Source organism: Balaenoptera ricei, chromosome 11, assembly GCF_028023285.1.
Source record: "Balaenoptera ricei isolate mBalRic1 chromosome 11, mBalRic1.hap2, whole genome shotgun sequence".
NCBI classification, from domain to species: Eukaryota; Metazoa; Chordata; class Mammalia; order Artiodactyla; family Balaenopteridae; genus Balaenoptera; species Balaenoptera ricei.
In genome coordinates, this window is record NC_082649.1 from 25,610,530 (window position 1) to 25,627,969 (window position 17,440).

General features: G+C 44.5%; 1 long non-coding RNA gene across 1 annotated transcript in view; it reads left to right on the forward strand.

Annotated features, from left to right (window-relative positions):
- Positions 1 to 14,650, forward strand: part of LOC132374614 (uncharacterized) — a 58,017-nt gene extending 43,367 nt beyond the window's left edge. The window contains exons 2-4 of the long non-coding RNA XR_009505693.1: positions 1,379 to 1,507; positions 6,945 to 7,222; positions 14,533 to 14,650. This is a non-coding gene — a long non-coding RNA (uncharacterized LOC132374614). The remainder of the gene's footprint in view (positions 1 to 1,378; positions 1,508 to 6,944; positions 7,223 to 14,532) is intronic.
- Positions 14,651 to 17,440: the final 2,790 nt, after the last annotated feature.

The window sequence follows — 17,440 nt, forward strand, 5'->3', positions numbered from 1 at the left end:
TTTCAAGTGAATTTTAGAATCATGTCCTCAAATTCCAACAACAAAACAAAATTCCATTGGGATTTTTCGATGGGATTGGCTTATTAATCTTGTAAGTTAATTTGAGAAGGATTTGTTCATCCTTTCCAACAGTCATTTTTTTTTTCCCCCAGCAACGTAATCTACCTCTCCATTTATTTCAACCTACTTGCATATTTCTTAATAAAGTTTTGGTCATATCATGCCTGTGTATTCTAGGATGCTTTATGCTCTGCTGCTGCTATTATGAACATAATTTTTTTCATTAGTGTCCTCCAATCAATAATTGATCATATATTGGAAAACTAAGCATAACTCTGGATAATTTACTCAATTTCACTTTATTCTAGGGGGGTGGGGTGCTTCTTACTTACTCCTAAGTTTACTCATTAAGTATGTCCCAGTAATAAAGGTTTTCAGAAAGAAAGTCTTAACAGTTTCATTTGGTTATCTGTTTTGTAGTCTCAAAACACCAACTAATGGAAAACATGGTTTCTTAGTCTCAATAATACCAGTGGAAATTCTTCCTTGAGAAGTCTAAATTTCCTTAAGAATTTTTTGTTTTCTTTTTCCTACATGAATTTGGCAGATAGCTAAGTGAGATCCTCATATTAGTAACCCTAAAGCCTGTTCTTTTTCAAGTGAACTGATGATATATTTTATAATTAATACTAATTTATAATTATACAACAAATGCATGAATATACCTGCTTATAAAAACATTATAAATAAAACTGAAGACCCCACTTTGCCCTCACCCCCATCCTGTTCTCCTCTCCAGAAGTGACCACTCATCCATTTGCTATGTATCTTTCCAGAACTTTTTCCAATACATTTACTCTCAGAAAAGATATAGCATTACTCAAAGTTAGTTTTACTTTCTCTTTTTTAATACTTAAAGGTTGTCAAACTGTCCATATTATCCTGCAGTTTACTTTTTCCACTCAACTGACAAAGAGAATTAGCCCCCTGAGTACTTATTAGTACCCATTAGTACCTCCTTTTCCTTGTTGTATGATATTCCACAACATGACTACACATGGGTCATTAATCATGACCCATGAGTAAAGGGTCTTCTCCCATTAATGGATATTTAGGTTGTTTTCTGGGTTTTTTCCAATCACAAGCAATGCTGTGATAAGCATCTGTGCACTTGCTTCCTAGGGTAGATAGTAAGTAGTGGGATATCAACTGAAATATTGACTTCTCATTGAGTTCCTAACCTATTTTCAAGGTCTTGGATCATTTTCATTGTTTTTTCCATTGTTAAATAGTTAAACAATATTGAGGCCCAGAGTTATCTTCTCAGACTAGAATTGGTTAACAAGCAGATTTGGCCGTTGTTTTCTTTATTGGGCAGGGTGATTCCTGGAAACCTCTGGAAGCAAGCTGCTGCTGTTTGTTTTATACCCTGGGCCGTTTGACTTGGAACATTTCTGAAGTTGTTCAGTTCCTGCACATCTAAATGAACGGCTGTTTCTGGGTACAGGTTGGTTGGTGGTTTTTAAAACCTGGACATGGGCCTCTGTGTTTGGAGGACTCCATTCTGTGTACTTGTGTTCCTCCATACAAGGGAGCCTTATGTAAGGAGCCATTCATCACGCCTCCCAAATGGGCCATAGGAGAGAAGCAATTTCCCTCCAACCCCAACTGGTTATTACTATAAGGTGTGGGCCTGAGTTGAAGTCAGTGGGGGAAGCATTAGTCCTCCTCATTTTGCATGGTTTAAATTCCGCTCACCCATATCTCATCAGTACAAATCAACCTGAAACACCCCTCACCGTCTTCCCTGTACATCCTTCCTTTACTCGTTTCTTCATCCAACGCCATGTGTATCTGTTATATACCTACTAATCTAGGCAAAGCATAGAGCAGCCTATATACCTGGACATATGAGGAAGGGTGACAGAAAGGAAATATCCTGAAACATCTTTGATTAATACAGAATAAATTTCAACTAAACTGACCTTAAAATTACCTGTTCTAGTTCTGGGTTCAAATTCCAGCTTTCTTTGTTCATAATAAACAAATATTTACAATCAACCCTAAGACCTCGAGCCAGTTGCTTAAAATGAGTCACTTTTCTCATCACTAAAATGGGTGTGGTAGTAGGTATCTCACTCAATGTCATGTGAGTGTTTGAGTTTGTAGTGAGCACTCAACCAGCGACAGCTATTATCTTTATGGCAAGAGTTTGATAGGAAATACGACCAGGTGATAGACTAGTCTCTGTATTCATTTAGGCAAATCTCCTACATTATTCTCTTAAGGCCCTATAAGAGCTTGGATTCTCAAAGACTGACTCAGTTGGATTTCTCATACTTTTAGGACTAATGCAGGGAAATTGATCAAACATCTTAACAAGATCATTAACAATAATCCTAGAAAGAAAGACCTTACTTAACACTCCCAGGCACTCCACTTCGGATTTGTGGGACTCGGGTACAGCATTCTCTAGATGACAGCCCAATCTGGTCATGAGAATCTGCTGCTTCAAACCCATCCAGCCTAAACCTGTTAGCCTCATTGATGAGATCTCCAGTGATCTGGGCTTGCTTCCCTCTTCAGCCTCTCTAGCAATTTCCCTACACACACCACACACACCACACACTTGTTTCATATTCCATTCTGATTCACATTCTCTAAGTTACTCAAACCCAACCTGTTCTCATCACCAGGCCATTGAATACACTGCGTTTTCTGTCTGATGCACACTTTCTTCAACTTCTAGCCTAACTGCTCACTTTAGATGTCATTTTCTCTGAGTGATGTTCCTTGACTTCTGCAATGCTGGATTAGCCGTGGTTCTGTGTGCTCCCGTCACATCCAGTGCTTAATTCCATCCAGTGTTCCTTCTGTCATTGTCATGGTCAATTCATTTGTCTGTATCCTTGTCTAAAGAATAAGCTCTTTGAGTGCAGAAACTGTACACCATCCTTTATCATAGCACTGCCACACAGAAGATATCCAATTCATTCTTGACTAGATGAATAAATAGACTGGACATACACTTTTAGCATAATAATCTGACCAATTTGTCTGAGCAGAAAATTTATAATGAGATGTTGTGGGAAGTAAGATCAGAAAATAAGTTAATTCCAAATTTAGAAGCTCTTGAACTTGAGTTAAATTAAGAGTTTGATCTTTATCCTGTAAGCAGTGAAGAGCTATGGGAAAGTTTTAACTCCATGAAATGACATGATTAAAATGTTTATTTAGGAATCTTATTTTGGCTGTGGAATGCTTGATAGAGAAAATAGATGAGATTTCAGGCAGGAGATTCAAATTGGACCTTTAGTTTCTCCATGTGAGGAAAATACCTGAGAAATAGTTGATAACTGTGACGCTTAAGAAGCTTTGTAAACTTCTTAGTGGCGAGAACCAATTCTTCTTATTTCTATCCACTTCTTAGTCTTATTTTTATCCACTGCAACCAATACAATGGTTTGCATTTCACTGATGCTTAGTAATTGTCACTAAGTAAATGAATGAGGTGTATAAAAAAGGACAAATGCACAGGCTTTGGAAAGGAAGACTTGATAAGACTTGACCTATTGCCTCTGGAAAGGTGTCAAGTGGAAAATGGTCCCTTTGCTAGAAACAGAGGAGACGGGAAGAGGATCCAGTTTATGGAAAAGGTGACTCCAGAAATGCACAATTTTTGTGGATCATTTTCCTAGACGGGATGGACATGAAGCAGTACATTCTCATAATATCCTTAGGCCTGAGAAGCCATTCGTAATATCCTCACTCTCCTTCTTACCTTTAATGGCAGGAAGAAAGTTGCCAGATGGTTGAGTGAGTCACCCACAGTCATAAAGCCAGGAGAGGCTGTCCTCAGAACAGAAGCCTAGCCCCCTCCCGACATGTTATCCAGGGCGGAGACCACGCCGTCTCCTTGCTTGCACTAAAAAGCAAATTCCGTCTTTAAATAAGCACATCATGATACTCTGGTTGTGTTACCTGCTCTTCAATTTTTCACCAAGGTTCAAGGAGATGAAACTCTAACTGCCTGCCATCTCAGTAAATGGCAAAAGTTGGAAGGAAAAGGAAATAAAACCACTCGCTGCTCTTAGCAGAATCCTCCGGTGGGCTGTTTTCAGGAAATGCTTTCTAGGGTAAAGAAGTGAAATGTGGTAAAAATGGCTAACTTACAACTAAAGGAAAGGGTGCAAGTGAAGCCTGGTGATGTGTAGTCCAAACTGGGATTAAGTAAATGGCAATCACCCTCGATATAGGTTCAATTAGGGGCGTTTCTTTCTTTTTCTTTCTTTCTTTTTTTTTTTTGAGGCATAAGGATGTTAATTTTCACATGTATTTGACCTGGGCTCTGTGGACGTTGCCTGCCAGCTGTGAACCACCTGCAGCTCTCCCAGACTGCCTCCTTTCCTCACAAATGCCCCGGCTGGGTCCCCTCATGTCAGGGAGACTGGCTGCGTAATACACAGGACGGGCCATAGTTATTCATTCACACACAAATATTTATAGAGTGCCTACTTGCCTGACACTGTGCTAAGTCTAGTGGAGATGACAAAGAGCCATAACTTCCAATATGGAGAAAGCATTCCCTGAGCCTGAAAGGAGCTTACCATCTACTCTGGTAGTCAAAGGCATCCCCTGAGAAGAAAAACAGTATAAAATTGTAATCAACATAGAAACAAGATAAGAGGTGTAGGTGTCCCAAGAGAATATGCTAGGACCTTACAACGTGTGGAAAAATCCAAAGGTGGTTTGAGTTTGTAGGACAAAGACAGAGGAGGAGGAGAGAGTTGAGCTGGACTCTTTTGCTGTTATTATCCAAACCTGGCCTGAGGCTAAGCTAAAGATGTATGAGTCACCAGAGATAAAACAATTAAACAACAGACTGCCTGGCTTGCGCAACCCAGCATCCGGTCCTGAAGGCTTTTCCTCTGAATGGCCAGTTGTTCTGATATCACATAGCCTCAGCATACTGAGGCTATGCAATATGCAGTGCATATTGCATCCTTTACTATTTTAAGACTTTACATTTACTGAATTTACTGTTTTAGGACTGGTACGAGCTTTTAGTTGTTGTTAGGAATGATTAGTCAAATCTCTGCATAATTACTTAGCAAATGGAAGCCAGCTCTCCCTAGAATTCTGGACTCTCGAGGCCCATCAGGGAGAACCCCAGAAGCCAACAGAACATGCTCGACCTGATGAGTGACCCCAATCTAAGACTCTGACAGCAGACAGGAGGTCCACTGCCCCTTCTGAAAAGAGCCTTGGTTGGGAAGACATGCTCTAAGGTGGGATACCCAGTGTTCCCTGCTCAGTCCCTCTATTGAGAAGTTTGGAAAAACAATATGGGGTCTTCAACTGTGTAAAGTTGCTCAACTTCTATCTCAATCCAGGAACTGTGAGAAATTAAAACCCAATATGAGCTTACACCATGGTTGTTATGGAACCTGGGAGCTCACTCAAGGCCTTTCTAGTGAAAGCCTAGGGCTCTTCTTTTAGCCTAGAGAGAGGGGTACCCCATCTAGATGGTGAGATCTGAGAGGTACAGGGGGAAGGGAGTGATTTCAAGGGCAAATCCTCAGAGACAGGTATCGCCAGGCCTCTTGTTCACCTGCAAACTCCTCTTCACTCAAGCTTCATCTACTCCTGAAGTCTTTTCTGCGTGTGTCCCCTTTGAGCCACCATGGTTCCCTGCCTTACCCTCTGTAATTGCACATCACATCGTAATGCGATGAGTCATTCACCCACGTGAATCCCTCCTTAGTGAGTTCATGGAAGGAGGAGACTGTCTTAATCACCTTCGTATGCTCAGTGCCTCCCTCCTGCCTGATGCATTGTAAGGGTTCAGTAAGGATTTATTGAAAGAATGAGTCCTTGGGAATAATATTTGGCAAAGTTGTGGCTGAGGGACATGTTTCTCCAACTAGGATTGTCAGAGTCCTAGAGCCCCAGAGAGGTGTCTTGGGAACCCTCGTGGGAATGCAGGGAAAGGTGTTCCCAAGGGCACCTTCTCCTCCTGTAACTGTCTGTGATCTGAGAGGTTCTGCTTTTGTCTGTTTTACATATTAGGGGTCTACATCTGATTTTGCTTGAAAACCTCTAGAAAAATCCTATAGGTGGGGGGAGGAAGAGCTTTTGGGTCTATATGGTACATTATCAGCAGGATATCATCACAAGATAAAGAAGAATGAGGCACTCCAGTGCATCTGAGCATGGTCACAGCCTCAAGACTGATTGCAGGCCAGTAGAGAGAAGACCTCAGGAAGAGAAAAGTGGCCAAAGGGGTCTCCAAGTCACTTCTCAAGGGCCTCCTTGAGAAGGTCACTGGCCATGGGCCAGAGTCCTTAAGACAGCAGACAAGGCCTCACTTCCTTCTCTTGCTGTTCCTGCTCTCTCACTCGACACTCCAGCCACTCTTCCCTCAAATACAACACAGTCTTTCCTGCCTCAGTATCTTTGCACAGGCTGTTTCCTCTGCCTGGAAAACTTCCTTCCTCCTTCTCTATCCTGGGCCAGTCCTTCTTTAAGTCTCCATTGAAATGTCCCTGCCTGACATCCTACCTCCCTCAACCTAGATTGGATTGGAGCTTTTATTCCCTGTATTTCTAACTTAGTGTGTTTATCACCAACTGCAATAATCTATTGAATGTCTGTTCCCTTTCCCCCAGATAGGTTGTGAGTTATGATGAGAGAAGGGTGGTCGTCACTATATCCCCGGCACCTGGCACAGGGTCATGCAGCTAAGAGGGGCTCAACAAATTCTTAACACATGTGATTGGCAACCTCTGAGATGGCCCCCAAATATCCCTACCTGCTAGTACTCACAGCCTTGTGTATTCTCCTTACCTTGAGAAACTTGCTTCTAAACCATGGGATATGGCAATGTTGAGGGTATCTCACTTCCATTATTAGGTTACGAAAGAGTGTATCTTCCATCTTGCTAGTTACCTTCTCAACTTACATGCTTCGATGAAGCAAGCTGCCCTGTTGGAAACGGTCATGTCACAAGGAACTGAGGGAGGCCTCAGGAGGAGCTGAGGTCCAGTCCAACATCCTGCAAGGAACTGAATCTTCCCCACAACCACACGAGCTTTGAAGTGGATGCTTCCTGACTGGAGACTCCCAGCCCTGGCCGACGCCTTGATTACAGCCTTGTGGGGAGACCCTGAAGCAGAGGACCCAGCTAAGCCACACCAGACTCTTGACCCTCAGAAATCAAGAGGTAATAAATGCGTGTAGTTTTAAGCTACTAAGTCTTGGGGCGTAATTTGTTACACAGCAGTAGATAACTAATAAGACAAATAAATGAATAAATCAGTACATGAATGTATGAAACTGAAGACCTCACCAAAAAAGGGGGAACTTCAGACTTGGGGGAATGAACTGAGGTGCTAAGTCAATGACAATTGCTAATGCTTCCTGTTTGTTTGCTAATGCTTCCTATTTGTTTCTCCCGGCTACAGAATCTGAAGGTGGGATTTGGGGGAAAACTCTTCCAGAGTTTTCAGAATCAGAAATTCACCAGGTCAATGGACATCTTATATGCCCAGATCCTATCTGACATCACTCACGAGAATTTGTGTTTGTAGATGAATACCAGAAATACATCCTCAGTGATGCCAATTTGGATCCAATTTATGTCAAAATGAACAGTCTGGCTTGGAAGGCCTTTATTGTAAATGGTTGTATTTTAAATCTTGATCCAAGTGACCCTCTCAAAGCACCTCTGTCTCATGTGTATTTGGCTGCAAGAAGAGTCTTGTGTGACTTTGAAAATGGAAACAGCACTAATTACCTGGAATGGATTAGTGGGCGTTGATTGTGTATATAGTCTAGATGTAAATAATATAAAATCCTTGATGGAGCTATAAATACCAGCTTTATCAATAGCTCTCATAGTTTATAATTTCCCAATGCATTTCAAGATGCCAACTCTCACCTTTTCCCTAGATTGATTTCCTTGCTTCAAAGTAATAAAAGGATGCAAAAATAAATAATAATAATAAAATAATTATATACTTTAAAGTGCATTTGGGTTCCAACATCTGATTTTAATAGAGATGTACAAAGAAGTTCCTTTTCCACCTTCTTAAATCTCATATTTTTTCCTGCCCAGTTACACATGGAAAATATAATTGCCTATTGAATTTCCCTGGGTTAAGCTTATTTCAATAGGAACTACTAATTACTTGATCACCGTGGCACTGTAACATGCAACATTTAAAGTTTGTTTGCTCTTGGGCTTCCATGGTGGCGCAGTGGTTAAGAATCCGCCTGCCAATGCAGGGGACACGGGTTCGAGCCCTGGTCTGGGAAGATCCCACATGCTGCGGAGCAACTAAGCCCATGCACCACAACTACTGAAGCCCGTGTGCCTAGAGCCCATGCTCCGTAACAAGAGAAACCACAGCAATAAGCCCGTGCACTGCAACGAAGAGTAGCCCCTGCTCACTGCAACTAGAGAAAGCCTGCGTGAGGTGACAAAGATCCAGTGCAGCCAAAAATAAATACAAATAAATAAATAAATTTTAAAAAATGAAGTTTATTTGCTCTCAAGTAAAGGACATTTGTTTTTCCAGTTATTTATAATCATTTTCTTAATCTCCTAGCAGCCAAATCCCATTTCAATTGCTCATTATGAAAAACTCATATTGCTTTGTGGAAATGCAGAAATGCATCTAAAGGCATGATGTACCTTTGTGTGTATCCAAAGAGAAAGGGAGAGGGCTCATTGAAGAAATCTGGATGGTGAAATCCTGAACTTAAAGACAGGTTACAGACTGCCTATTTGAGTAACAAACTTTTTATTTATTTATTTATTTATTTTTGGCTGCATTGGGTGTTTGTTGCTGCGTGCCGGCTTTCTCTAGTTGCGGCGAGCAGGGGCTACTCTTCGTTGCGGTGTGTGGGCTTCTCATTGCGGTGGCTTCTCTTGTAGAGCACAGGCTCTAAGCCCGCGGGTTTCAGTAGTTGTGGCTCGCGGGCTCTAGAGCGCAGGCTCAGTAGTTGTGTCTCGCGGGCTGTAGAGCGCGGGCTCAGTAGCTGTGGCGCACGGGCTTAGTTGCTGCACTGCATGTGGGATCTTCCCGGACCAGGGCTCGAACCCATGGCCCCTGCATTGGCAGGTGGATTCTTAACCACTGCGCCACCAGGGGAGCCCTGAGTAACAAACTTTTAAAAATCATTATTTGCAGAGGAATGAGTTGCACTATTGGACTATGGTTGCGAGACCATGATTCTTAAAGCTGCAGTTTTAGAGGCCACTGTCAAGAGGTAATAGATCAGAAATTAAGATAAAGTGGCTGTGAAGTTGTAATGGGAGTGCACCGGGGCTGGAGATTTATACACATTATGCTCAAGTTAGCTGAGAAAACAACTTTTGACTTCCTCACAAGCTCTTGCCTACTGACTCACCTTAAGTCTGCTGCAATAATTCAAACAATAATTGAGGGAAAATGCTTAGGCTTTCTGATTTTGTTGCTCTCACCTTTGTGTCCCCGAGATGGGATTGCGGGGAGGGATGTGCTGACTGAGTCATCATGGGACTAGGGTAGAGGGGTTCTAGAATCCAGAAGTGTCCCTGGTGCTCCGATCCCCACCATTGCCCATCGCCCCTCCCTGCTGACCTTTGCATACAGCCAAGTGGACTGGAGATGCACTCAACATATGGCCTCTTGGCCAGGGTTTGGGGCTGATTCCTGGCTGCCTGGCTTCTGCAGCCTCTTGTTGGTTAAACCCTCCAGGCCATGTCCTCTGTCGAGCCCCTGATCTGGGGATTAGCCCGTGATCCCTGCTCTAGGCTCACCTCCCCTGGTCACAGTGGGCCACTCTTAAGTCAGCTCCTTCTTCTCCTTCGCCTCCGCGAGGGGACTTCTGGGGCCCCTCCACGCCACATGGGACTGCAATAGTTGTGCTGCTACCAGGCTTACTGAGAAATGGCTACCTCCAAGGTTTGGGGCAGGGAGGTTGCAAGGCAACCTCATCCCAGTGTCCAAGCCATGAACTGAAACAAAGAAACGAAATGCCCCTGCCCTTGGCATTCCTCTCCACAGCTCCCCAGACTTCCCCTAAAATGGAGAGATGGAGAGCCATGTGACTCACTTCCTGCCTCACATGACTCTCTCCTCCTCCCTTTATCCATTCAGGTAAGAAGGGGAACTTGTATTTCCCCTTTCTGAATACTTGAGATCTCCTTGCCAACCCCAGACTCAAGGCTGAGACTTAATGACTGATAGACAGTGTATGAGGAAGACCCACTTACCCATAAAGGAACTATTCGGGAGGCATTTGAGAAAATCATACCTCTTCTATAAGTCAATGGGAAACATATCATCTGATTTGGAATGAAAATTGTATCTTGGTTCTTTAAATCTACTTAGAAATGTATTGGATGGCAAGTATATGTCAGCCTTTAAAAATGATGAGCTTTCTTCTACATACTGTATGGTTCCATTTATATGACATTCAGGAAAAGGCAAAACTATAGGGACAGAAAACAGATCAGTGGTTGCCTGGGGTTAGGGGTGGGGAGAGGAGGTGATGACAGAGGGGCACAGAGGAACTTTTGGGGGTGATGCATCTTGATTGTGGTGGTGGTTACATGATTGTATGTGCTTGTTAAAACTCATAGAAATGTACACCAAATGGGGCAAATTTTATTGTACATAAATTAGGCTTAAATAAACTTGACTTTTACCAAAAATGATGAGCTTTCACATTCCCAAGATTATAGCTGACATGTACTGAACATTTATTAAATAGTGTACTGTTCTACCACTTTGACTGCATTAGCTCATTCAATCCTCAGAATAACTCTGTTTGGAGGGTACTATTGTTATCATCATCTCCAGCTTACTGATAAGGGAACTGAGACCTAGAAAAGTTAAGTAACTTGCCCAAGACCACACAGTGAGCATAGCTGGAATTCACATTCAGATCTGTCTGATGCCAAAGCCTGTCAGTTTCACTGCTATGTTATATATGGCCTCTCCAGATAAGCAAGTTTTGGGACTTCTCTGGTGGTCCAGTGGTTGAGACTCCGAGCTCCTGATGCAGGGGGCCCAGGTGTGATCCCTGGTCAGGGAACTAGATCCCACATGCTGCAACTAAGAGCCCACACACCGCAACTAAAAGATCCCGTATGAGGCAACTAAGACCCAGCACAGCCAAATAAATAAATATTTTTTAAAAAAAGTTTAGGCTGATAAATATTTAAGAAGTAAACTGGTAATGTCTATGTTTGCCTGTAACTTGCCCTATCTAGAGCCTTTTTCAGTTCAATCACATTTGCTCTCAGATCAGAAAGTAAGTGGTAAGCCCCATCCCCAAAACACACACACACACACACACACACACACACACACACACACACATACCAGGAATGTATTGATATTTCTCCAGTTGCCCCAATCCAACATCCTCAGTTAGACTGAGAGACCCATGACTGTCAGTGAGCTAAGAATGTGTCAGGGGCTTCCCTGGTGGTGCAGTGGTTAAGAATCCGCCTGCCAATGCAGGGGACACGGGTTCGAGCCCTGGTCCGGGAAGATCCCACATGCCGCGGAGCAACTAAGCCCGTGCGCCACAACTACTAAGCCTGCACTCTAGAGTGTGAGCCACAACTACTGAGCCCACGTACCACAACTACTGAAGCCTGCGTGCCTAGAGCCTGTGCTCTGCAACAAGAGAAGCCACCGCAGTGAGAAGCCTGTGCACCACAACAAAGAGTAGCCCCCGTTCGTCGCAACTAGAGAAAGCCCGCATGCAGCAACAAAGACCCAATGCAGCCATAAATTAATTAATTAATTAATTAAAAAATGAAAAAAAAAATAATGTGTCACATCTGGGTGACTGTTGGTGAGGAGGATCCCCTGGAAAGTTCCAGGGTCTGTGTGGCCCACCATAGCTCAGACTCCTGACCAGGCCTCCAACCTATACTCTCAACTGGGGGTCTTGCAGTTCCAACCCAGATACCACCGCAGCCTGGTGTAACAACAGTGGCAGACTTCTCCTCTTCTTACAGGAGTTTCCTTCTTAAGTTCGTATTTGCTTGACTTGGGTCTGAGAACTCCAGCCCATGCTGCCTCTGACAGCAAATGAAGCACTGTTCTCATTAGCTGCCGGTGCTAGCACAGCGGGATTTCTGAGTCTTCCCAGCTGCTTTTCTCTACTGCAGAGTGCTTTCCATAATAAATTATGGAGCTCAATGTAGGACAGTGGTAAGATATGGCAAACTGTGGGAACTCGGGGCTGGTTCTTGCCAGGGGAAAGGGGCACCTAGGCCCACCTCTGGTCTTCTGGTTCTCCCAGCCTGGTACGTATGGTGCAGAGCCCAGTTACCATTAGCAAGGCGGTCAGGGAGTGCACATCATTATGACAGAGGCTTTGGGCATGTGCTGAATCCACTGCAGGGAGAATCTAACTGGTCATATATCAATTTGCTCATCCAGGGACCTTGGATCAGAAGTAGACAGTTCAAACATGCTGAAAGGGCAATGATTCACCCCAGCAAATACCACCTTGTGTTTCTTCTTATCTGCTTTACTTAGGGAGCAATTTGGTCCTCTGACGCTCCTGGTGAGTCACCGATGTCCATAGGGCCAGAGGAAGGTGCTGTGCAACTGAGGGAAGATCACGTAGGCCACAGCTTCACTTATCTGTCATCAATCTTTATGGGGCCCGTGGACCCAATGGCAGGGTTGCTTACATTGGGTGATTTGAAGGTCTATCATCTCAAAAATGCACTTGTCTTTAATTCTCACTATTAAGGGGCCTGTTGGTACATTTGGTCAATTTATGACAAAGATGCTGAAGGCTGGGGCAAGGTTGGGTAAGTTCAGATAGGATGGTGAGAGGGGGAGAGGTATGGGGGTCAGGGTGAGTCTGGAGGTCGGGAGCCTTCCCTGAGGTAATAGAGAGTCTCAGAGATGTGCTCTGGAGGCCAGAGACACCCTGACACTAAAAACAGAGGATCAAAAATAGTCAAGGAGAGCCTTAGGAGGCAAATTGGTCTGCTCACAGTTTGGCCTGGAATGCAACCTCTGTGGGCTACTCTAAACTTATCAGTTGTTCGTACCTGCCTATAAAGGAGTTTTTCCTTTTTTCTAGAGGAAGCCATGAAAATAAGGGACAACTGATTGGCAGGGTCATGGGTCTAGGTCAACAAAGGACCCAGAGGAACGAAGACTGGAGACAAAAGAGCAAATGTCACTTACATTGACCTTTGCAGCCCAAGCATGAAGGATGAAGGGTATTCAAATCTGAGTAGGCCTGGCAAAAAAGCAGCAGAGAGATCGGCCAAGTTGGTAACAGAAGGCCAGTCTTCATTCCTGAACAGAGGGTGGAGGGACCTGAGAAGGCAGCCCTCCTATAATTTTATTTTCTCAAACATTAGAAATTACATGCGTGAAACCTATAAAGCCATCTTATATGTGTAAACATAAAAGAATATTGCTACATTTTAGAGCCAGCTCTTTTCCCGTTTCTTAGCAATCCATTTTGTTTTTTCAGACCTCCTAAATCTTGTCTCTTCAATATTCTTTTATTCTATTTAACAAATAGGTATTGGTGACTGCGTATGCAAACCTCTTTGCAAAGCTTGTTGCTACCAGTGGGAAAAGATGGCAATTTCCTAAAATTGCTCTGTGCTTTATGCTCAGACCATTATGAAAGAAGCATTAGGGTATTTAAAAAGAATGAGTACCTACTGTATACAAAGCACCCTGCTGATAAGGAGAGGACTGTGTTTACCCAGAGTTATGCTGCACTATCTCTTCCAAAGATTGGGAATCCCTGATGGAAAGGAAGTGCCTTGGAAGGGAAACTGAGTTATGAAGGTTCCATTTCCGTGATTAATTCTACCCTCTCCAACCTCCCTACCCAACCTGCCTTTTCTCATCTATAAAATGCACACAATCACAGTTCATTGATTTTGGTAGTCTGCTCATTGATTTGTAAACATGGATCAAAATGCCAGACCATCATTTATGCAAACTGACCTTGCTCACAGACGTAGAAACTAAAATAAATCAGACCTTGGGCCACAAGCAGTCAGCATGACCTCAGGAGGCAGAGGCCGGGTGCTCCCCACGCGCCGTCTCCCTCCCTCCTTCAATGCCAAATGGTGACTCAATGCCAACCTGCCTTGCCAGCTTGGTCTCCTCAACACCAGAAGATCCTAGCCCTCCCTCCATCCCCAAAGGTTCAGTTATCTGCAGAGTGTACCTGTCTAGACAGTATCAGCTCTTGGATGTTAAAGATTCCATCCTAGTTCCCAGCACCAGGGAAAAGGCCTATGCACTTCCATAGTCCAAAATGTTTCAAGCTTAGCCTTTAAAAAAAAAAAAAGACAGCAACATACGTTTGTTTGTAGAAAATTTGGGAAATACGGAAAAGCACAAAGAATAAAATTTGCCTTTAACCATGCTTTCTAGTCATTGTTATGCTTATGTATCAGTCCAAGCCACCTTTAAGAATGTATTTTAGAGCAAAATCTGGTAGTTTTAATACTGTTGTTTCTGCTTTTTCTTTAAGATTGCCGGAGACTGTCCATGAAATCGTCTTCATCCTTTGCGCTACCCTCTGACCTGCTCTAGTGTAAGGCCATTCTTGGTGGGCGGGAGCGGAGGGGACAGTTAAAACCCTAAATACCATATGGCAGTCCTTTCCCAGTTATTTGGGGTCATGTAAGACACTTCCAGGAAATGCGATTCCCCGGTTTTATTTTAGGTTTTTGGCGGGGGTGGTGTGTGTGGAGGAGAATGCCAGGACGGTACAGGAGTATTTCTTAGTCCAGAGGACAAGCCTCGGGGACACGTCGGAAACACAGACTCCCGGGCCCCACCCCAGACCTACTGGTTGAGAATCTGCATTCTCATGAGATTCCCAGCTGCTTCCAAACTGTGCCTCTGAACTTTGAGAAGCAGTGACCCGTGCAGCCCTTTTCTGGCCTTCCTCAGGTGGTATTGATTGTCAGGATTTGTGCCTAACGTTCACACCTCCTTGATGTTGAAACTAGCAATAAAAATCCCACCTCCAAGGGAGTAAACACCTTTTGCTCAGGCCACAGCCCACATTCTTCTGGGAAAACTCCAAGCGTGTTGCCTTCTCAATGCCCTGGAGGGTTGCGGGGTGCTCCAAATGGAAATCGAAGGAGGCGGCCAACCTTTTATTTTGCCATCCCCTCAAAGTCCATTCCAGGGTCAGAGCTGTCATGGTAAATCATTCACCCAGGGGGGCAAGAGAGATTCAGGACAGCGCTCTTTAAATTCTGTTGGAAAAAAATCCACCATACCCCGCCTTCCCCTCTGCACCACCACAGCTGCCCTATTTTCGGCCTCCACTGGTTCCTTTAACCTTGGTGCATCCACCAGGGGGCCCCAGGAGGCACAGGCAGGGCCCAGGGATTGTGACGACCCTAATCAGGCAAGCTGGGATCAAGGACTTTGAGTGCAATGCTGCTGATAGAGGGAGAAGAAGAAACGACAGAAGCCCAAACAGTCGTGTCTGTCTGGGTCACCAGACACAACCATGTGTGTGCGTCGGGATGTGTGTCAGCCCAGCCTGGGCAAAGCCCCCATGGGGCTGCTTCCATTAGGTCTCTGCCTGACTTCCCCAACCAGAAAGGTGTTCCCAGGTGGCCACCTGAGCAGCGTCCCCCCTCCCCCAGGACTAGCTGCACCCAAGTGAAGTGTCATCCTTCTTTCTCCTCACAGACTTGAAAGGTGTCACGAAGCCTTTGTGCCCGGGCACTGCAGTTCCCTCTGGGTTCTGGCATTGGGTTCTCCTCTATCTGTTCAGCAGCATCAGACAATCTCGCTGGCACCCGGCCCTGGCCTTGGCTATAAAGCTCTCATCTGGCGTCTCTCCTCTCCCAGGGTTGGCCTCCTAAGCTCTGGTGTCAGATCTGCAAATCCTTCCGTGGGAGCACGTGGGACACTTAGGATGAAGGATGGTTAGGAATGGCTTCTTCCTGACCTTTGGGGAGCTTACAGATATCACCTAATCCATCCTGGCAACATCTGGTTTATAAAGCAAGCAACTACGGTGGTCATCTTCTTTCCAGAGGTTATGGTACATAAAGGGTCGAAAACTCAGGCCCTGATGTTGCAGAGGCCAGCACTCAAATCCTGGCTCCCCATCACTAGCTGAGTGATTCAGCTCTAAAATGGGGATCACAAGACCTCACACGAGGATTAAATGAGATGCTGTATGTAAAGCACTTAGCACAGTGCCTGGCAATTAGTGAGTGCTCAGTGAAAGGTAGCTGTCGTTGTTGTTGTTATTATTACCTAAAAGGGACAGCAAGTCAGGCCAGATAACCCAATGAGTCTGTGCTGTAACCCACAAGGCCTGGGTTTCCATTCTGGATCTGCCTAGAATTACTCTTGTGTGCCTCAGTTTCCTCATCTGTAAGATGGGGATGACGCTGTCTGGTATTCTGATCTTGCTGTAGCTAAGGCTTATCCATGCTAATTGTGTACCAGGCACTGTTGTAAGCCCTTCTCGTGTTAATTCTTTTGATTCTCAGCACATCCCTGTTTGACAGAGGAGGAGACCGCGGCAAAGAGGTCCCGTGCCCAGGGTCAAGCAGCTGGTAACAAATGGAACTGAGATTCCAACCCAGGCGGTCTGGCCCCAGAGCCTGCATTTCTACCTTTCTTACTGTGGGGAATCAAATGATATATTGATTATGGAAGTGCTTTGGGCGTGGGAAGTATGATACAAACACAAGAGATTAGTTCAAGTCTCTCAGTGTTTGGTCTTCATCTGGAATCCTTACTCTTTCCTGGCAGGGCACAGAGTTGGGGGCTACTTGAGGTTTTCCTGAAGCCTTTTAATCACTGGATGTTATGAGTTGAATTATGTCCTTCTCAAGAAATATATGTATTGAAGTTCTAGCCCCTGGTACCTCAGAATATGACCATATTTGCAAATAGAGTCTTGACAGAGGTCATCAAGTTAAAATGAGGTGATTAGGATGAGCCCTAATCAATATGCCTGGTGTCCTTATAAGAAGGGAAAATTTGAGCACAGACATGCACAGAGGGACGACCATGTGAGGTCACGGGAGAACGCCACGTGGAGGTGGAGGATTGGCGTGATCATCCCCAAGTCAAGGATCACTGAGGCCACCAGAAGCTAGGAGAGAGGCATAGAAAAGATCCTTCGGTGGCTGCAGAGGGAGCGTGGCCCTGCCAGCACCTTGATCTTAAACTTCTAGCCTCCAGAATTGTGAGGTGAAAATTTTCTGTTGTCCTAAACCATCCAGTCTGTGGTACTTTGCATGGCAGCCCTAGGAGACAAATACACTGACTAAGATCAAGGGGGAGGAGATGAGGTGAGAATGGAGATGAATGGGAAAGTCAAGGCTGACGATGGGTGATGAGAGGATGCTGAGAGGGGCTCGGTACTCCCACGTGCGCCTGTGTGTGTGTGAGCA